Raw genomic sequence first — 23,456 nt, 5'->3', positions numbered from 1 at the left:
ATTACCAGTATTTATATAGTTACAAACATAAAAATATTGTATGTAAATTTAACACTGAAAGTGTGTTAAAATGTGTTAGGAGGTTGGAGGAGAATAAATTTGTGTGAGAGGTTTTATAAAAGAACTGAAATCTTAGCTTCTGTAACAGGAAGTTAGGGGTGAAGGCAGAGGTGGGGGAAGAGGAAAACTCTCTGCACATAGATAGCTGGCCTGTTCTCAGAACCCAATCAATGCAGAAATTCCTACTTTTCTCTTCAATGGCTACTTATGTTATGAGAGCTAAATTTGCTATTTTTGATTCCACCATGATAATAAAAATGCTTCCTTGTTGTCACTAATGAAACTGGCGTGTGCATATTGTTTATCCAAATCAGAACTTTCAGCATGTATACCTGAATCTGGCTCACCTTTGCTTGAAGAAAAAAATGTAGAATTTAAGTCTATATTTTCTATTATAGTACTCACATGTAAACAGTATCCTTGCCTCAAATTCTTCACCGTGAATAATCTAATGATGCCAGTCAATAGTTATAGAATTGTAGCAATCTTAAACTCTAATGGAGAAAGAAAAATACAGATGTCTATGATATGCTCATTGATTTTACCAGTTCATCCTTAGTGGAAAATGTAATTGAATATGTGTTCAGATGGATAACACAACTTTAAAGGAGGAATAAAACAGTTTAATGCAATTGGAAGAACTGGATACATCCATGTATTAAATAACTGTACAGTTCACTGATTGACAGGAACTCTTTACATCTAGGATTTTATATATGCCTCTTAGACTCCTCTCTCAATAACAACACTATGCTTCAATTTTTGTCAAGTTGACATGTAATATACCTTTTATAACTTTTGATGTGATAGACCTTCCCTTCCCCACCACATAGGAGAAGGTAATGCATCTACTTTGGTAAAAGTAATCTTAAAAAAATATTTTCAATGCAATGATGATTTATAATCCACTATCAGTGCTTTATATCCTTCTCTAGAAATGTTGTGTGTGTCTAAATATATGTGTGTGAATGAACTCACATATACAGAGAGAAAAAAAAGTAGAAATCATATAGTTTTCTAAGAGGACTTTATAGTTTAAAATATTTATGTGAGAAAAAAAGGCAAATAACTTAATTGGCAAGTGCCAATTGAGGTATCAATTAGTTGAATGAAACATAATCAAATGTATCATTACTTTTTATCTTAAGGAATAGTTTTAAGTTTATCAAGTTTTTAATATTTCAGTAATACAGTTATATTAATACATGTGGTTTTATTTTTCTGTTTATTGTCTATTATCTCATAGTAGAATATAAGCCACATGAAGGCAAATACTTTGGTATTATTCACTAATATTTTTAATAACTGCAAGATTCATAGTATTGATTAGATATAGAATAACTTATTAAACCATTTCTTCTTGATGTAAATTTAGGTTTTACAAAATTTTGTCACTAGAGTAGATTTCTAAAAGGGGAATAGCTTATTCAGAAGTATATTATTAATTTTGAGAAACACTGAAGATTAATTTCCAAAAATGCCCTAACAGTTTACACACCCAGTAACACAGGAAAGTATCCATCTTTCCCTCCACCTCCAACCTCCAGCACTGCTTGTTATCAATCTTTTCAAATTTTTGTCGTATTGGCAAAATCATATGGGCCAAAAGTGACATCTCGTCGTTTTCATGTGCATTTTCCAGACTGCTTGTAAGGTTGAGTACCCTCTCATGTTGTAGTTGATATTGGCCTTTCTTCTTCTATGAAATGACTGTGCAAATCCTTTGACTATTTTCCTATTGAGTTATTTGCCTCTGTCATTTTGAGAAGCACTTTTGTACGTAGGGGATAATAATCTCTAACAGATCAGTTCTTCGTATCATATTTTATCCTACTTTTTATAACTTTTTAAAACTGAAGTTCACTTCTAGCAAAGTATTATGTACATAAGGTTAAACATTAACTACTACTAACAATATTTTGATGTAATTCACCTGTTCTCTTCCCCATCTTTTCACACTTTTCTCTCTTGCTCTTGCAAAGCAATAATTTCAATTCTTACCATGTTTTAGATTTTTAAATCTATGCTTCTGAATAATATGATTATGTTGCATTCTTTCCAATATAGACATTTTCTATTGATTTTCTGTTATACTTCCATAAGATTTACTTTTCTATTATTAATATTTTACTTTATTCCATCTATGTAAATACTGTTTATTGCTAACCCCAGTGGTGTGTGTGCAATGATTACATTCCCTTTGTCTTATAAATGTTTGGTTTACGTGGGCTTAGTAATTTGCATGCACCTTTTAACGAAAGTTTTACTTTTTACATAGGTATCATTAATTTTTTCCGTACATTTCACCTGATTTGTTACATGTGCATAAATACTTTTTATACACATAGTTCCAAAGATTCTTTTAGTTTCCTTCTATCTCCTGGAGACCAACCTCTTCTATTTCAGTTTAGACTCTTTGCATTTCTGAGTCCTCAAATTACTCACTTTATGATGCTCTCCATGTTTCCTGTATTCTATTTTTTTTTTCCTTTTTTGGTTTGATCTTTTATTTTCCTAAAACCAATCCTCCGTAAGGCTGTTCAGAAAGGGTGTGTAGTAGGAATATTTTTAGAATCCTTGCAGATTTAAAATTTCTGGTGTAAAAATTATTTTTCTTCAAAAAGTCGAATGCATTGCTCCTTGCTTTCTAGCATTTAATGCTGCTACTGAGAATTATAATTTTTAGGCAGAAAGAAATAGAAGAAAAGCAGGAAGGTACAGATCTATATTAGGGATGGAAGCTTTTCCAGAAATTATCAGATTATTTTTCACTGGCCAGATCCATGTCAACTGGCCTCTTCTAGGTGCAAGGGAATTTAGAGAGGCACATTGGGCACATTGCCCCCTAAATAATGCCAATGCCAGGATTCTGCTAGTAAAAACAAAAAAGAAATGGATATTGGATAGGCAATGAACAAATGTCTGCTAAATTTGGTTTCATCATAATTTATATGACTAATAACTTCTTATTGACAGGGTGATTTTATTTTATTTATTTATTTTTTTGCTGTTAAAAATAATGCCTCAAATACAATATACACATGTCTTTTTATATTTTCTGTGACTTACTTCTGAAATAAATTCCTAAAAGTGGTATTATAGCTCAAAAAGTATATTTTATGGTACTTTTTGTTGCCTAATTTCTTTTAAGTTTTCCATTGTAAGCTTAATTAACAGTTCATGAAGATCCTTATTTCCTCAAGTTTCTACTAATACATAAATAAATTCTGATTTGATAGTTTTAAAATGGGATATTTTAATAATAATAATAATAATAATAAATGGGTAATTTTAATATTTCCATCTTTGATCACTCAAGTAAAAACATTTTTCATTGCTTCACTTAATTTTCGTATGAATTTCTATTTTGTCAACTGTTTGTTTATATCTTTTGATCATTTCCTATTAGAGGGCTCTCTTTTTCTTATTGGTTTTAAACACCTTTTATGATCACACATATATTTCATTCCTCCAGTAGCAGTTATCTTTGGATTTGGACTGATAGTCAAACTCAGAGACTTAGCATCAAGTTTACTTCATTTTAAAAAGTATCTGAAACAGATCTGTACAGTATGCACAGTAACAGCAAAGTGGAAATGCTGTGACTCTCTAGCACAGCTTTCAATGCCTCCAAGTCATTCTGCACTGTGGGTCTTGCATGGTCTCTAGAAAAGAGGCTGACTTGGTGTGGTCTCTCAGTTCAGGGAAACCATCAGCTCTGGGATCTATTTAGACTTTTTTACCCTGCTAGCCCATGACTCTCTCTGGAGTAGGTATCTAGCTAGCTCCAATCCTCCGATGTAGATGTATCTCATCAACTATAGATTTCTTAAAAACCAAACTGAACAATAAGGTACAGGTGCCCAGTGGGTACAATGTGACCTGAGCAGGACTCTCATTTATCTTGGATCAGGTATCCATTCTTTGAGTGATTGTTGGCCAAAGGTCAACTCTTTGGCCAACAATCTGAGGCTACAGCAGGAGTCAGCCAACTAAGGCACACAGGCCAAACCTAGTCCCCTGCCTAGTTTCATGGGTAAAATCTTATTGGAACACAGCCATGCCCATTGGTTTATATTGTCTATGGTGGCTTTCATGCTACAGTTGCAGAGTAGATGTGACAGAGACACACCCACAAAGAGTAAAATATTTTCTAAATACCTCTTTACAGAAAAAAATCTGCCAACTTGGGAGCCAGAGGAAAGGCCACTGCTCAGCTGTTAATCCTTTCATTTGCATATATCAAGAATATTAATCCATGCTAGCCATGTTGCAAATGGCTCTCCAGTTTTTCATTTGTCTTTTTCTAATTACATGGCTTATAAATACATATGTTTTGAGTTTTTATTTAGTCTAGCTTGCCCTGTTTCCATACACTTATTTATTTATTTATTCACTCATTTATTCATTCATTTATTGTCGTTGCCTTTATACTTAGTGTTTCAACACTTAAAGCTGAGAGATGTGTTAATATACATTTTCTTCCTATTTTGCATTTGCTTGCTTTTTCCTTTTTAAGTCATCTAGAGTTTATTTTAGTTTATGGCGAATCATCATGGCTTAAGCTTATTTTTCACTAAATTATTTATTAATTATTCTATTATATCTGATGGATACTTCATATTTCCCTATTGATTGAATACTGTAGCCTAACTATATGCAATATTCACACACATCATGCCCACATACCCTGACCTTTTATTTTGCCCATTGATCTTACCGTTTCTTGTTGTGACATAACCACACTGTTTGAGTTACTGATTTTTATTATATGTGTTAATTTTGCTAATATATATTATTGCTCTTTTTTCCTTTTTTTTTTTTTTAACAGCATTGCCTTAGCTTTTCTAACTACTTTATAGATAAAAGTTATATTCATTTTTTTTATAATTCCAAAAGTCAATGATAGGAATTTATATTGGAATTTAATTTTATTCATGATTTATAGAATTCTTTATAAGAAAAATGATATCAAAGATTTGCCATGAATATAGTATGTATATCACTCATATTAAATAAAAATTATTGAGGATATTCAAAATGCTGAAATTACATGTGTCTGCATTTTCTGCATTTTATACCACGAGGCTTTGTACCTAAATATGAATAACACATATCTCATATGTTTATCTTTCACTTTACTTTTATTCATTAATCATAATGGATAGTAACTGATACAGAATAACTGCCCTCTATTATTATTAAATGAACAAGTGAATGAATGAATAAGTATATTCAAAAATATCTAATGTAAAATTACGAGGAGTTATTTTAATCTGTAAGTTTTTTAAAGAATAGTTAACTTAATACCTGAACTCTCTAATCAAAGAATTCCAAATATCTAAAACTTATTAGAGATAGTTCCCCCAAATTTAAAATGTTAAATAGGTGTGACATAACTCCTGACCTATATCTAATTCTAAATATATCTTTGGTATGTTTCCTGTATTTAGTCAAACACTGAGAATGTGCATAACTGGGCTGTATTAGCATTCGTATTTCATTGTGTTAATGTCCATATTTACACTTAGAATACAAATTAATTACATTTCCGTTCTTTCTGGCTGAACAGCATTGTTCATTATTATAAAATAATTACTTATAAATAATAAAATATTTAAAACTTGGACTGTGTCATTTTGGTGACCTTTCATTAGTATTTAACAAATGTTAACAAATTTAGTAAATCATTTCCTTTCCTTTGGATATATACCCAGAAGTACAATTCCTGTATCATATGGCAGTTGTGTTTAATTTTTTAAGAAACATCCATACAGTTTTCCATAATAGCTGTGCCAATTTATTTTCCCACCAACAGTGCACAAGGGTTCCCTTTTTCCCACACCCTCACCAATACTTGTTCTCTCATGTGTTTTTGATAATAGCCATCCTAACATGTGTGAGGTAGTATCTCATTGTGGTTTTTATTGCATTTCTCTGATGATTTGTGGTATTGAGCACCTTTTCATATACCTGCTGGCTATTTGTACATCGTCTTTGGAAATATCTTGACTCAGGTACTTTGACCATTTTTTAAGAGATACCTGCAATCTCTTGTTTCATTGCAGTGTTATTCACAATAGGCAAGATAGGAAAACAACCTATGTGTCCTTTGATGGATGAATGGAAAAAGAACTTGTATGCACACACACACACACACACACACACACACACACACACATTGAAATATTATTCAGCCACAGAAAAGAAAGAAATCCTAACATGTGTGACAACATGGATGAACCTGGAGGACATTATGCTAAGTAAAATAAGCCAGACACAGAAAGGCAAATACTATATGATCTCATTTATATGTGGATTCTAAAGAAAATAAACTCATAGAAGCAAAGAATAGAATGGTGGTTACTGGGAGCTGGGGAGGAAGGGGACTTGGAAATGCAGAGCTATTGGTCAAGAACACAAACTCTCGACTGTAAGATGAATAATTTCTGGGGATCTAATGTGCAGCATGTTGACTACAGTTAATAATGCTGTATTGTATACTTGGAATTTGCTAAGGGAATAGATCTTAAGTATTCTCGTCATGCAAAAAAAGGTAACTATATGAGGTGATGGATGTGTTAATTAGCTTGATTGTGGTAATCATTTCACAATGGATGCATATATCAAATCATCACATTGTACTCCTTAAATATATACAATTTTTATTTGTCAGTTATACTTCAATAAAGCTGGAAAAGATCAACTAAAATTCATTAAAGTTTTTGGGGAAAATTTTATTCTGTTTTTTTCTCTTTTAAAGGTTGTTTAATTTTATACAATTTGATCAAATTGTTTTATGGTCAAATTCCTAAATTCTGCCCTTAAAGATAGATGTTTATTAAAAATAGTCACACAAATACAAGATATCAGTTAGAAGTGGATTTACAGGCTTATTGACCATCATCTACTCATTCCCCCTCTCAATCTTGCTGTCAATCAGTATCCTAGCTGATGTGTATGTTAGTCTTGTTTAGATTGCAACAACTGAAATATAAGTGAAAAATAAAAGGCAATGTCCCTCAGATCCCAAACATAAGAAAGCAGCTTGCCAAAGGAAGTTTAATAAAAATTGCAGCCATGTCTGAGCTCTGTTGGAAGTTATTGAGCCCTGAAACAATCAAAAGTTTTGTGGGCAGGAGTGAGTGTGGGGGGTGCCTGCAACCCAGTGGATGAAGGAGAGAAAAGACAATTCACAGAAAAGGAGCGCTGGGTAGATAATCCGGTCGTTGTCTACTACACTATCCTCAGACACTTTAGTTAAGAGGAACTCTCCAGAGACAGGCAATTGCCTCTTTAAATAGCTTTGGATGTAGGAAAGTACAACTGAAATGCTTTTGAGTAGTTTCTAATTATTGTGCAGGTTATCTAATCTTAAGGTGATTATAAAATTCCAAAATTCCCTCTCTATGACTGTTCTTCAGATAAGTGATGATTATTTTTATATGTCCCTACCTTTACCTTACCCAAGTAAAATATGCCAACTTCTTTCAACTGTTCCTTATATGACATGACTTTAAGTCTCTGGACCTGTTTTTTTTTTTTTTTTTCCCCTCATTTCCCACTGAAAGCATTCTAATTTGCCTAACACTGGAGGCAGGATTCTGAATAGCTCTGAAGAGTGGGACAATCACAATCCTTTTCCTAATAATACTAATTTACTACTAATACATTCATTAATTTTTTGTGTTGCTCCCTTTCCTCTTTTGACCTATGTTGGAATAAAAGCTCTATGGTATTTTATTAAGCTTCTCAGCTGATAAACTATGCCTTCTCTATCTTGTACTTGTGCATTTGGAGTTATAGACCACAAAATTATTACTTATTACGTGTTATTTTGTTACATTAAGTCTATCACTCTGGCCCATCACAACATCTCTTTGGATCTGATTCTAAATCCAACATAATTGTTTTCCCTCCCTGACTGTAGCTGTTTTTTCCCCATCTTGGGACCCTCACTTTCATCTTTATGATATCTTTAATAGGCCCCTTAAATATATTGAAGATAGAAATAGTGCAATGTTCAACTTTTGGGGAAACTTTATTATCTCATTATACACACTTACATCAGTGAAGTAGACATCTCAAGCTCTATTCTTGCATTAAGTTTTTAAAAAAGTTGTATGACCTAGACCTTTTCCACACTGTAGCACTCACAATCTTCAGCTCAAATACTTTTCCTTTACCTGATCAAGAACTGTGGCATGTTACTGGGAGAACTAATTCAGAAATTGTGTAACCCTTTTGTGGCTCCAACTGTATCACTAACATGTGCAGCTTCAGCAAATCAGCCCTTAGAAGCCCTCCTGAAGATTAGAGTTCTCCCAGTATCTTGGTGCAAGTGTACTATCCAGAGCTACGTACAACCTCCTCCAAACTAAGCATCAGTTCACCAAAGGTAAAAAATATATACACCAATATCATATTGCATGTATTACAACTATAGAGAGGGTAAAGAATGTTAATGCACAGAAGACCAGGAAATCACAGTAAACTTTTGTATTGTGCCACATACTGTTCTAAGCACTTTCCACATCCTTTGTTTTACCTTATCCAAGCTAAATACACTTACTTCTTTTTCCTTATTTACTGCTTACAACAATAACTTTTTGAGATATCTCTGAGTATCTTTATTTCACCAATGTGGAGAGTGAAATAGAAAGAGTTTGTTACTTGTCTAGGTGTTACAGCGAAATAGCTGTGATAAAAGAATAAGTTTGTAATCCCAGGTAATCTGACTTTATTATTATTTTTAACCAATATAGCATACTGCTTCTTCATATCAAAAAATGACTATAAAAATATAGGGGAAATGGATGAAGTCAGTTTGAGATAATCAGTATAGGCCTGTGTCTCTTAATCTACTATCTCAGTCCATTGGAGTACCTTCTAATTTCTCTCAATAACATCAGCACATTTAATAAATGTGATCTCCCTAGGTCTATATCTAGGACTATATAGTTGTAGGTTATTTGTACAAATGATGAAAATGACGTGGCTGAGGGCAGAGCCTTTTTGTATCATATGAGAAACCCTTTTCCAGGTGAATAAGAAACCATTTAATTATTTTTTGCTGACCCATCTCTTCCATCTTCTCTAAGTAAACAGTCAGATACCTTGCTTGCTATGGTTCAGGTACCTGGGATCGTCCACATTTCACTATATATTAGATTTGTAACCATTTCAAAAAGGAAATAAGGTTACTTTGGAATTACTCCCATTACAAAATTGATCCAAGACATTGTAACCCAATTATAAGATCATAATATCGTGCTATGGTTAGTATCTACACTGTAAGTTGTGAACCTTTAGTGAAATTTAATTTTATCAGAGAAGCAGAAACTTATCAATATGCTAATGAATGAATTTCAACATTCTCTTCTCTCTAGCTAGTATTAAATAATGGTGCTTATAGCTACTGTTTTATTTTTGCTACCAGAAAAATCAGTGATAATACTATTTTTTAAAAAAATCAACCACAAACAAAAGGTTTCTGACGAAACTGTGGCATTTTATTTATCTGTCTTTCTCTTTTCAATTTCAGCTTCCCTTAGGGCTATTTTAGCAGACAGGTTGTACTTCTGTAGGCCTGTAGTGAATAAATAACTCATTCTTTAGCTTTTGGTAATCAGAACCATGAGGTTTTATTACGTTTAGATTTATCACATAAAAGGCTTATGGAAATCTATGATGTTTGTGTAAACTTCACCTAAATTTGAAAATAATTATATGTAGTTCTATCAAACATTACAGATAGTAGCACTGCATTTTGTTCCTAACGAGGCTGATATATTAAAACCCAGTTCTTTTATATCATTTTTGCAGAAATAATTCCTGCTGATAAACATTAGTTGTGACTGTCCACAGAGGGCTAATTTTGGAGTTTCCAAAAATTACCACCTCTGGCTAATTTTTGAGTTTCCTGAAAACTTGTTAAAAGCGCCATCATTTTTTAAAGAATATTTTGAACTGTCTTCCTGAATAAATTTATCTTTTGGAATCAGTTATTATGTATTAACTAACTAATTATTTCTTACTGCTCCTTATTATCAAGCAGTTTAAATGACTTATGTCCGGCTAACCTTAAGAAACAGAATCATCTTTGACTAACTATTCACCCATCACCCTTTAAACATAGTGGGAAAATCAAAGTGCTGTTTTAATTTATCCTCTGTAGTCATCCTTGGCTTTCCTTTTTAATCTACTCCTTCACTCTTGGGACAAGAGGTCTGCAAACTATGGCCCAAGGACCAAATCCAGCGTCCCACCTGTCTTTGTACAGCCCATTAGCTGAGAATGAGTTTCATATTTTTAAATTGTCTTCGTGCATTCAGGCTGCTATTACAAAATACTGTGGACCAGTTAGCTTATAAACAACAGATATATATTTTTCATAGTTCTGGAGGTTGAGAAGTTCAACATCAAGACACCGACAGATTTGGTATCTGGTGAGGACCTGCTTTCTGGTTCGTAGATGGTGCCTTCTAGCTGTGTCCTCACATGATGGACAGGACAAGGGGTCTGTCTTGGGCCTCTTCTATAAGAGATAATCCCATTTATGGGGGCTCTACCTTCATGACCTAATCACCTCCCTATGTCCCTTCTTTCTAACACCATCACATTGGTGATTAGGTTTCAAAATATGAATTTGGGGGTAACAAAAAAATTTGGACCATAGCATAAATTGTATGGGGGAAAGAAAGAATAATATTTGTTATATGAAAATTATATGAAATCCATATAAGTAGCAATAAGAAGAAAATAGCTGGTCAATACAAGCATACGTATGAAATTCAAATTTTAGTGTCCATAAATAAATTTTCATTGGAATGCAGACACATTTACTCATTAATTTATGTGACAATGGCAGAATTGCGTAGTGTGACAGAGATCATATTGCCCTCAAACTCTAAAATATTTATTATCTAACTCTCTATAATAGAAGTTTGTCTACTCCTACTCTGGACAATCTTCCTGCCCTTTGTAAGGCAGATTTTAAGCTTCCTTTCTGGATAAATTCCTCTCCTTTCTGCACTCTGGAAAGATCTTTTTCAATGCTTTCCTGTCTATTGTGGGTTCAGAGATCTCTAAAGCATTGGGGTAAGAAAGTATAAAATTATCCATTTATATTATTTTTCTCTCTTTTTTTTGTAATTCCTATTTTTGTAAATGTTTTATTGGAGATGGATGGTCAGAAGTTTGTTTTGTTGATGCAGTACATGATCAAAAAATGTTGGGGATCCCTGACCTGCGTGAATATATCATAATCCATTTACTATAAAATATTAATTTCCTGCAAGATATTTTTGGGTAATACAACAGAAAAAGTTTTAGATTCCAACAGGTTTGTGAAAATACAAAAATATGGGCTATAGAAAATTATATGAGAAAATATAGAAAATTATGCTTCATCTAAGGCAGGTTTAGTACTGGGTCTCTCAACACCTTTAATATGCTTAGATGTATTAAGAATCCCCAAGAAAAAAATATCTCTTTCATGTTTCCCCAAGATAGTTTAGTCACTTAACTTCCCATCCATCCTCAAATATCCCAGAGAACACCCTTGGAAAATGTTTCCTTATTTCATAGGATGTTTAAGAGCATCAAATTTTATTGTATATGTAAAAACAAATGATAATTGTAGAGCACGGTACAAATGTAAACTATCATTTGGAGATGCTTTTATCAATCTTGGCACCCATTCCAGTGCTTTGGGAGAGACAGAGAAAATTCAGAGAAAGGGGAAGGAGAGGTCAGAGAGACCTTGAGGTTGCTTCTTTAGTCCAGCGTGTCAAAGCACCATATTTTGGGGTATCTGTTTCTGAGCCCTAGTGTTGGATATATACATCTTTTCCGTTTTCCCACCTCTTTTTTGTTATGATTTTGATTACATCTTTTTCAGAAATAGTAGCTATCATGATTCAAGTAATTTTTGAAGTAACATAAGTAACAAAATTCTACTTATACTGTCTTCTGAAGGATGAGTTGTCAAGAAAATATACCATCTCAGAACACTTGGTTTGAACTAACAAACTCATTTACTTTCAGGTCTCTACTCCATGAAGGAAATACTTTGTTGTTCATATTTTTTCCCCCACAATAATGCCTAGAAAGAGGTCCTGATAATTAAAATAGAGTCCTACTATGTATAACACATTCTGAAATCCTACTGTGCATAAACACATTCTGTGTATTATCAGGGGTTCCTTGGTTTTTTGTTTTTTGTTTTTATCTGTCTCTCTATCGTTTCGATTTTGATTTGTAAAACCTTTCTGTTTGAAGCCGCCTTAATCACCTTTCAGGTGCAGCATGATTATCCCTTTGAAACTAAAAAAAAAAAAAAAAATTGAAAAATTTTAGAGGACATGGACAGGAAGTTTTTCAAATGTCCTTCAGTTTACTTGTTTGCATTTCCTCAAAAGGGACTGGTGCAAAGCAGTTTGGAGTTTACAATGGCTTTGAAAGCATTTATTGTTCCAAGGCTAATTTTAATCTTGTGATAAAGATTGCTTTTTGTATTCAGTTGAATGTGATATCCAGTAATTGTTTGTCAAGGCTAAGTGCTGTAGGACATAACACATTTTTTAAATGGTGTTTTGTAATTATAATACAAGTGTCTTTATCGCCTAATACATGAAAGAATGCTATTGAGTAGGGGTGTTAGAATGATAAAAAAGAGACTTTAAACTTTATTGTTTTAATTATTAAATCTCATAGCTGCTTAACTTACATTTAGGAAAGATTGACTTTGTATATATGCTCAAATGAATGATTTTTCATTAGCTGAATGGCTGCACATATTCTTGGCAGAAACTTTTCTTTTCTCCATCATGCTGTGTCTTCCCATTTTAGTCAGTAGGATATTGGTAGGGAGAATTCCCTTAGATAGTCAAAACATAGCTGTGCTTTGCCAGAAGTGATTTAAATATAAGTTCGAGATTAACCCTATATCATAAATTTGTATCAAGGGTTTAAGGTAGAAACATCTCCAATCTGAAATGTTTCCATGTTGTACATTTTAGAGTTGTATAGATAAATGACTTTTGGCTCTGGTAATCAGTGGTACCTGAATGTGATGTTAAAGATCTTGTCATAAAATCTTATCATTTTGTTAGAGGAATGTCTAGAATCAGTACTTTTTCTAAGACATTGTTCACAGCCACATATCACCAAAGGCAGTAAGTAATGCTGAGGCACAGCATACCAATCTTAGAGTCCTAGACTGCTAACTTCAGAATACTGCCACCTTCAGGTTTGCATGGCATCCCTTCTTTTTTACTGCTTGATTAGTTTACTTTTTTTTTTAACTATGCAAAACAGCACGCCTATGAAAGAATATAGACAATGTAGGCATACAGTTTAAGATATAATAAAATGAACAGCTTTTCTTCTCATTTCACAGAATAAGATATAGAAAATAAGCAAGCCCTGTACGCTCCTCTTCAATTGTATCCCTTTCTCTCCCCTCAAAAGGTGACTATTTTAGACTTTGTAATAATCATTTTCTTGCTTTTATACATATTTTTCCATTAATGTACCCATAAACAGTATATTGTTTAGTTTTATCTGTTTTTGTACTGCATATAAATATAATCATACACTTTATATTTCATGCAACTTGCTTTTATCTTGTTATTGTTCAGTGTTTTGTTTTTCACATCTATCCTAGTAGAATAGTTGCATTACTTCATTCAGTTTGTCTGCTATTTGCTCACCATTCCCTTTGTTTAAAGTGTCTTTATTGTCTCCCCATTCTTGCATTATAGTTTTGCAAGGTGTATAATTCTCAGTTAACACTTCTGCTTTATAAAAAACATTCTACTCCCTTCTGACTTCCATTGTTACTGCCAAAAAGTTAGCTGTCGATCTGCTTTTCCTTTGTAGGTAGTCTTTTTTTCTTGTGTTACTCTTTAAGTCTTCTCTTTCTTTGTGGTGCTTTATTTCCTAAAATGTATTTAGGTATCAGTTTTTAATTTCGTAAGTGTTGAATGTGAGGTTTGGTATTTCTCATCAATTCCATTAAATCTCTGATAATATCTGTTGATATATTGCCTCTCCCAATTTTCCTTATCTTGTTGTGAACTCCAGCTAGATTTCTTCTTTACTTTCTTAATCTCTCTTCCATGTCTCCTAACCTCTTAATTGTATTTCACATTTGTTTGGGCTGCCTTTCAAGTTATGTTCCCAGATATATTACCAAGTTGACTAATTTCTTGTTTACCCCAAAGTATTAAGGATCTTTTTTTCCCAATTATTATATATATTCTTTATTTTTAAAATTTTTATTTGGTTGTATTTTAAATTTGTGTGGTAAATTTTGTGTTTCTTATTCTTGTTTATACATTACAGTCCTATTTTATTTTTTAAGAATATTAAACATTTATTTTATATTCTGTATCTGATAATCCCACTTTAAATGCTTTTCAATGGATTTGACTTTGTATCTTTTTATTCCTATTGACTCTTTTACCTGTGATGTCTTTTTTATCTCATGTCCTTAGTAGTTTTCTTATGTTGTGGACTTATGTTCCTTGGAAATGTATTTATGGAAATTTTTTGATACCTGGGTAATGTGAATTTTTCCAGAGAGGTGTTGAGATTGCTTCTACTAGTTATCTAAGGACACCATGACCAGGAACCACTTGTAAAGCAAATTTTTTACTTCTGGTTTTTGAGACCCTCACAAGCTTGAATTCTTAGGGGAGACTTATTTTTCTTTCATCTGTAATTAAGGCTGAAATGGACATATACCCCATTATTGCCCTCTAGTAATATTCTACTTTATAAATTAAGATTATCATTTTTTGTTGGCCCTATCTTTATGTGGAGGTTTCTAATCTACCTACCACCATGTTCAGTCCCTGACTTTGTCTACTATCTCAGGTGTTTCTAAGCCATTAAAACTCAGTCTCTAGGCCACCAGGGATTGGCAGAAACCTTGAGGGCAAACAGCACCCTAAGCTAGTTTGCCCTAGTGGATCTCTGCTTTTTGATTATTTCTGCTCTCAGAAATGTCCTTATTTTGACACCAGTACAGCTGTGCCTCTTTTTTTTTTTCCATATCCTGTCCAGTATTTTTATGTGTGCTATATTGCAAGGAATTTCTCTCAATGTCTTGTTAACTATATTGCAGAAATGGAAAATTCCTATCAGATTCTTTTAGATATTCCCTTAAATAAGCCATTTCATTTATAGTGGCTACTCGAGTAGAACCAGAGGATTTATATATGTTTCATAAAAAGTAAAGATTTTTAAAATATTCATAATTTTTAATGAAAATTCTGTTCTAATACTTAAAGGTAATTAATAATTGTTAGAACTGACTCATGCTTACACCTTCACAGCTGCTGTTCTGGGCCTTAAAAGATTTCTTCAAAGCATATCACATGATCATCTTATAAGCAGGCCAGCAGAAATTTCTAAGTTAATTACAGTTTGGCAGAGTGTATCCAAAACCTCTTATCTGAACAGTGAACCCAATAATTTAATCAGTGTGTCTGTTGATTAATCACGTTCTAATCCAACTGATATCAGCACTGAAAACGCTCTTCATCTGTTTCTTGTAAAACTTATCTCTGTGAATGCACAGCTGCTGTGAGCTATTGGTATTAATAACTTGAATAGGAGACAGAACACAATGAATTCTCAAAGCCTGCAGAAAAAAAGTTTGAACTCCTTAAAAGTCGTTCAAGACTCTCTACAATCTGACTGAACTCTATAAAATCTTCTCATCCTCATTTCCGGTTGCTTGGACTGGTTAAAGCCAGTTACCTGAACTCTTACAACTTCTGTTTTAACTGTTTCTGAAGCTGGTGAGTTAATGAATGAATACATATTTATTTATCAAATACCACATGGCAGGCATGTGCTATATTATTTTTCTGAATATCCTACAACTTCCCTGTGCTATAGTGATGGACCTTAGATGAGAAGGTCAAACAGCAAAACAAATAAATTTTACTATCCAGTTTACAAAGTCACAAGCTCTTTGGAAAAGGGCAAGAAGAAAGACAAAAGACTACATGAGGTTGTGGCCCAGTATTTTACTAATCATACATAAAAATTAAAAAAATAGTTTCAGAAGATTAATCTTCATATTTCTGCAGTGAAAGACACCAAATATTTTAAATATCTGACACTTTCCAAGAGGTGAGGGACGTCTGGCCTAGGGTGTGTAGTGGAGAACGTGTGAGTAAAACTCTTTCCTTGACTCCTTCCCCGACGTATAGTACACTGCTCAATAGCCAATAATCGAGAGACAAGAATTGGTGTAAGGAAAGGTAGCCTTTAATCAGGAAGCTGGCAGCCTGAGGAAATGGTGGACTCATGTCTCAAAGACCATCTCTGCCTCTCTCAGGTTTGCCAAAGGGTTTTACAGGGGTCTGTGGTGGAACGCTGATTCATGGTGACCAAACGGGGACAGGCAGCCATGCTTGAGTGTTTCAGATAATCATCAAGGAACTTCCCAGGTGGGAGCTGACCAGCATCACACTTCATTCTCCATGGGTCCAATTCCTTTTATTCTCAAATAAAATCAGGTTAGTAAGCTAGTAAGGAATGACCATCTGGGTTAATAATTTTTTTCTGTTATTATTTTATGCACAATGAGAGCAAGAGCCTTTGTGTTCTGGCAATTAGCTACCGGCTGTGTGGTCTGGGTTACAGAAGAGAAGAAGCTTTTAAATTCAAAGATACAACCAAATGGAGTCACTTCAGCTGTTACAGTAAATTGTTTTTCTATTCATTCTAGAACACAGTGTGATGTTATTTTTTTTTCCCTTTCCACTTCTTCCACTGTATTACCCTCCTTACATAGGGTACGTATCCATTCAGTCACTTCAGTCCAGCCCAAGACTGAGAGGGAGTACACCCCATGCCACTTTGTGTTGACAGTCTTTAGCATACCAGCACAATGGAATTACAGAATTCCTGTTGTAGTCTAAAAACATGAGTGAATTTCAAAGGATTCTTAGAATTTTAATCTTGGTGGATTTTGGGCCACAGAAATAGGACATGAACTTTCATGGTTGATTCAATATTGTAGAGAGTTTTCATTTCACTAAGTGATAATTATTTTGTCTCTTTTACAGCCATTTTCCTAGGTAATAATACTTTATTAGTGTCTTATGGTATTTTCTTCTAAGATTTCAAAGGTGAACTTACACAGATTAGTCCTGTTGCAGTCGTTTCCTCTAATACTACTTGCCCGGCTCTCAATTACTCCATCTTTGTTCACATGAGCATCTATGTGAATCCTAATTAATTCCATCCTGCTAGACATAGTTAATTAAGCGAGGGATAAACATCTAACACAACTTAAACCCATCACATTCTCTGCTACCAGAGATTTAAGTTTGACCTAAGAGATTACAAGTTTGGGGGAGTGGCTAAACCTATAACTTGTAAACATGGGACTTGTCAGGGAGCTGTGTTCTATCATATGAATTGAGAGGAAAACCTCTGCAGAGAGAGAGATTGAAATGATAAACAAACAGAAGCAGAAAGAAGAGACAGAAACATTCCTAACTGAGGTATAGCTGCCTTTTCTTCATTGCATTGTGTGAAATATTCCTTTTCCTTAAAACAAATGCAACACACCCCACTTTTTAAAAATTTAGCTGTTCAAGTTGATTTCTTTTTCTTGCAACTAAAAACAGTTCTAATTATTAGTACACACATTAAATGTTGAGAGATCACTAATATCATTATTATTATTCATATCACATAAATACCCCTGAGTTCTAGTCTTGCTCTAACGCTCATGGTAGCTCTGCAACCATGGAAAAGTCACTTGAATTTTTCTAAGCCTCTGATTTACTATTAGCATATGATGATAGAGTTGTGATTATCAAATGAGATAACGTATGTGAAAGATGTGCTATAAATATCTAAATCATTATTAGTGTTTTTGCAGTTTCAATGCCACAACTTCTCTGATGACTTATATTTCTAGGATAACATTGTTACTGTTGCTTACTGTGATTTTCATATAGATAGATTTAAAGTTCTTGGTGACAAAGGGGTACATTCTCTTACCAACTCATGTTTTGAGTACTATCTTTATATAAGACACTAGCATGGAAACAATTATTTATTGAGAACTAATACTCATCCTACCCATTTTGCCCCTCCAAGAAAACCAAGTAGAAAGTATTCTGAGCATCATAAAGTTTATTTGGGGGAAGAATCAAAATTTAATATACTTAGTTCATGAAGAAAATAAAATGTTAGAGAGTTCTATCATAATAGTGGAGTTGCACTACAAACTGGACCACTCTGGAATTTTATTTTACTTTTTGCTGTTCCCAGGGTAGCAGTATGACAGGTTTATAATGATGGAGTTATATACATAACTTATTATGTAATAAGTCTAACAGTTCTTAGACTTATTTGCAAACTGATTCTCCTCTTTCATGGAAAAATGTATAGTTCAATTCTACTTATATATTTTAATAGAATTTTAGTAGGAAACTGATATATTTTATTTTTATTTATTTATTAATATTTTTTTTTTGTCTTTTTTCGTGTCCGGCAACGGATCGCAACCCTCAGTGTCGCGCCCGTACCGGATCGGGACCGGCAACGGGATCACAACCCTCGGCGTTACGCCCGCACCTCGCTCAGCCAGTGAGCGGGAACCAGTCTGTATGTGGGATCCAACCCCTCGGCGGGAGCGCCACTGCGCTCCCAAGCGGCGCACTGTAGCAGTGCGCCACCGGGCCGGCCCCGTAAACTGATATATTTTGGAAGATATCCCGCAGTGCATTTCATTTTTGAAATCCTTATCTATGAAACCAAAAATTGAAATCTTTTTTGACTAATAAAAAAAAAAAAATCACAGCAGAATCTCGGAAATTAAAAAGAGAAACAAATATCCCTTATTTTTAAGTTATAGATTTTCAGATAAACTAATGAAACTTTCTCTATAGCTTATAACAATATATACTGTACTGCCACATACCTCATTGTACAAATCTTTCATTCTACCATGCACTACTGCAGTTCAGGAACAAAGCTTCTCTAAAGTTATATTTTACTAATACTTTTAGAACACCCTTCTTCTCCTTATTGTCTCCAATTTCTCCCCCAACTTCTACCTACTACAAGAGGTAACCTCTATCCTGAATTATTTTTAGTTATTCCCTTACTTACATTTATAGTTTTATCAGATAAGTATTTTTTTTCTTGACTCAGGTGTCATATTCTATATATTTTTCTACAATTTGCCTTTTTTATTCAACAACATGTTTAAAAATCTATCCGTTGTGTTATTTGTAGCTATGATTCACTCTGCAAATTTTTTTTTACTTTCATCCAACTTTGATGAACCCCAGTTCTTTTTCTAGTCTCTTAACAAGACATTTCTGCAGTTTTCTTTTTCTGTTTACGAAGTCATCACAACTATCTTAATTCAGTGGTAACCATGGAAATGTAAGTTTTTAGGATGAGAGGCCAAATAAATGAACTTAAATAAACAAATAGGATCGTTCTGTTTACCATTTAAATCTCTTTACTGATGCTGAAAAATCACTATCATCACTTCAAATGTTAAGAGGTTAGTAATACTTGATTTTATAATGGGAGTTACAATGTTACATAAAGCAAAGATATCACCCAACACTTCCTTTTCTATAAACATCTATTTTTAAAAATTTGAATAATGTTAATGCACTGAAGATTAGAGCTATGGTAATTTATCTTTATTATAGAGAATGAACTCTTATCTATTCTAACTATTCTTGAATATGTTTATTTTCTTCTGTTAACTCCCTTAAGCAATGCTAATATGACTTAGCTATTAAATATTAAAGCAGAATATTTTCTTATGAAATCATGCTCAAATACTAGTATTCCCAGGTTAAAAACTTTAGTAAGTTATTGCCCAATTATTGAAACTCTTTCTCTAGTCATATAACCAAGGATAATTGGTTGTATCTACATTTTCATTCATCTTTTACTTAATTTAAAAATTCTAAGAAGTCTCAAGTCAATGGAGAAGATTTTTGGCAAAGTAGTAGCAAACATGAGTGAATTTGGAAAAGAAAACTTAGAATAAATTTTCTATTACTGATTTATTGCTAGATGACCATATCAGAATTTTGCTACTTTAGTTGAATTTCAAAAATGCTGAATTTTTGAATTTCTATTATATTAACAATTGACCCACTCATAGTTAACAAGTTCTACATGTAGGCATCTGTAATTTGGGTAGTTATAAAAGATGTTCTAGCTTTGCTTGAATTGAGGAAAGAGAAGACTGACCTGTTTAAAGAAACAGTCCCTATCATAAATTAACACAAGAGTAAACATTTCTTATCATAAAGTAGTCATAAAATTTCCTTTGGATTTTCTTTGTACTTCCTGTTTATTATCTCGGTTAAGGAGATCATTGATAACCCTCCAATGGTATATTTACAGTTTAACACAGGATTGTAGAAAAGAAAAATAAAACAATTCCAACAGTAACAATAAACTTAACTCACAATACACAAAGGAAAAATCCTTAACGGCAGAATTTTGGGTTTTAAGATATCACTAATGGGAAATTTTAAGAAAGAGAGATTTTCTTGACTGTCCACCCATTAAATATTGTTAGCTTATTGACCTTTCTGGCTAGTGTGTGTTGCTGACCAACTATTACTAGGAGAATTACTGTTAGTAGCATATGGCTTAGAATTCCTGGACCATGGGTTTTTTTCTTACTCAGTATAGCTGAAACTCTTCTATTCTGTCTTTTTAAATTTATGAAATTGGAAAAATCCCTACACGCACTGTGTAGATGTGGCCCTAGCATAAGGCACAGACACAAGAGGCCACTGTAGATGCTTAAAGTCCTGATAGGCTCATCAACTTAAAAATACCCTAAGTGGTCATGGATCAGGTTAGGAATGTACATACACATGAACCAGAAAAGCCTGCAAGTTGGATTGTATCTGAATGGGGCCATTCTATTTGGATTATAGAGATCAGCTATATCCAGGAGTTTATGGCCAGAATTCAGGGAGGCCTTGGAAGCTACAGTGTGATGAAGTCCAAGCATGCTTCCTGCCAAGGATTCTCCACAGCAGGCTGGGGTGGGGAGGGAGTAGTCGTGATCAGTTTGTATTACAGCACTTCCAGTACCAGGATCTAGCCATGGTGGAGGTGGGGGATTGTATTGAGTGGAGAGATCAGAGGATGCAAGTAAGGACCCGAATTCTAAAGAAATGGACTAGTAGGAAAAGATCTAAGCATGGTACCTGTACCTGAAATTTGAATAGAAGTCCAAACCCACTTGTCTGTTCAACAACAGAATGGGGCCAGCAATAAATACCTTTGCTTCCCATGCCTCAAGACAAGACCTACTTAAGTGTTGAAGGTGTTAGTTATGGTGGCATGAACCAGAGCATGTTATTAAGACTTTTGATAGAATTGGTGAGATCAGAAAGACTTCTCAAAGGGACTGAAGTCTGAGCTAAGATCTGAAGAATGGGCAGGATGCTAACATGAGTCAGTTTTGTTGAATAAGCAGAAAGTGCCACTTCTAGATCAATTAATTATAAAATTGTCATTTAAAACAGTTGCCACATCATTTGCAGAACTACCCAGTACCAGGGCACATGGCTTGGCATACTGAATAGGGACTCTGCTTACCTTCTTGGACAAGTACTCTTGTACAGAGAACTGGTGGCCTAGGTTGGACTCATCTAGGTGACGAGCATTTAGAGTAGGAGGTAAAACAGAGGAAAAGGAGAACATCGAGGCTTAAAGGTTATGGCTCTTGAAAACCAGAACATAGAAGAAAACCAGCCTCATTTAAGTGAAACATTCTAGGATTGTCTTCTCAGCCTGTGGCAGCATCAGAGTAGCTACCAGTTGAGCTGCACAGAGGTACCTGTATGGATGCAGAGCACACTTTTAAGCATTTGCCAATATGGAAATTTGACCCAGTAGGCTTGAGCTTCCTGGAGTGACTCTATTTGTCATTTTATCCATTAAGATTGTGTAACATGGTTTCACAATAGCAAATCAAAGTAAAGCTGGTGATGTTGCACACAATTACAATACAAGTGGAATGGCTTAATTAGTAAAATATTAACTGGCATGATTCCTATAAGTTAAAATGTACATATTTAAGGAGGCTTATTGTAACATTTATACAATTTATTTTATAATATACTAATTCAAATGTAAAAGTGAATGTAAAGTACCAGAAATTAACATGCAATGTGAAGAAAAGTCCTTTTATCCTCTGCAACTGTAGCATTTGGCAGATTCAGGAATAAATAATCTTTTGTGGCAAGGGTATGCCTTATCAAACATATGCAGATCAGCAGTAATTAATGCTAATTAAGGTTTCCTGTCTATCTAGTTGGAAAAACGTCCAAATGTTATGAAATCCAGTTAGTATGCCTATTACGCTAATTGTTTTATATGGGGTGGTTCTTAATTAAAATATGTAAATTGACCTTAATTGCTATATACTAATGGGGGTTCATGTTATCTCACTAAAAGTGACAAGATGGTGAGGAGGGGTACTTAAATGACTAATTCTGATAAATCCTTAACTAAATGACCTTTACTCAAAATTAATTTTAATTGGAAGTTGGCAAAAGAAACATTTTCCTTTGTTTCTTTTTAGTTTGAAGTAATGGAAGAATGTTACTCTTTTTTGTTAATACAATGGAAGAATGTTACTCTTCTTTGTTAATATAGCTTTAGAAGCAGTTGTGGATTGTTAATTACACTTAACAAGCAAGTTAATTTTACTGTTTACTGTTTATAGTTATCAGGAAGTTATTGATATTCTCATTTCAGTCTTGGGAAAAGAGAGTTTCTTCTCATTGAATGTGAATATATAGTTATTCAAACCTATAAGAAATTAGACCCAATTAGTTTTTGCAAATATATGTTAAAATTTGATGAGCTGGTAATACCAATATGTATTCCTTGGCTGATTTACACTGGAATTACTTTTAAGGAAAAAAAATATTTTACAAATATTAGCTCTTACTGGAGTTAAACTATAATTGGAGATACTTAGATTAAATAGGCTGAAATGATATTTTTATATTTACCTGCCATATTTTTATTTTTCATGTAATTGCAACAATTTAAAATGTGTATGGCCAAAACCAGTGTTAATGAATTTAAATATTTTTATTTTTTTACAATGCTAAACCTAGAATCACAGGAAATAATTTAGCTAAAGCTAACAAATATTTCATTTTACCCTTTCATTTGGAAGTAGCTTATGTTCAACTGTAATTTAAAGTATATTAAAAGTTATTCTGTAAAAATGTGAGAAGGAACTTGGTAAAATATTTTCATATGGAAATGAGCATATAATAAAGATCACAGGGTTTTTTTTGTCAAAAGGAGATTCAATATCTTTATTCTTTTTCATCAGGACATTG

General features: G+C 33.5%; 1 protein-coding gene across 1 annotated transcript in view; it reads left to right on the top strand.

Annotated features, from left to right (window-relative positions):
- Window positions 1-23,456, top strand: part of LOC103596021 (dihydropyrimidine dehydrogenase [NADP(+)]-like) — a gene marked incomplete at its 3' end in the record, with an annotated part of 153,057 nt that overhangs the window by 115,728 nt on the left and 13,873 nt on the right. The window lies entirely within an intron of this gene.

The sequence above is a fragment of the Galeopterus variegatus genome, unplaced genomic scaffold (genome assembly GCF_000696425.1).
Source record: "Galeopterus variegatus unplaced genomic scaffold, G_variegatus-3.0.2 Scaffold1914, whole genome shotgun sequence".
NCBI lineage: Eukaryota > Metazoa > Chordata > Mammalia > Dermoptera > Cynocephalidae > Galeopterus > Galeopterus variegatus.
The sequence above is the reverse complement of the archived record's forward strand: the minus strand, read 5'-3'. Positions and strand labels throughout refer to the sequence as shown.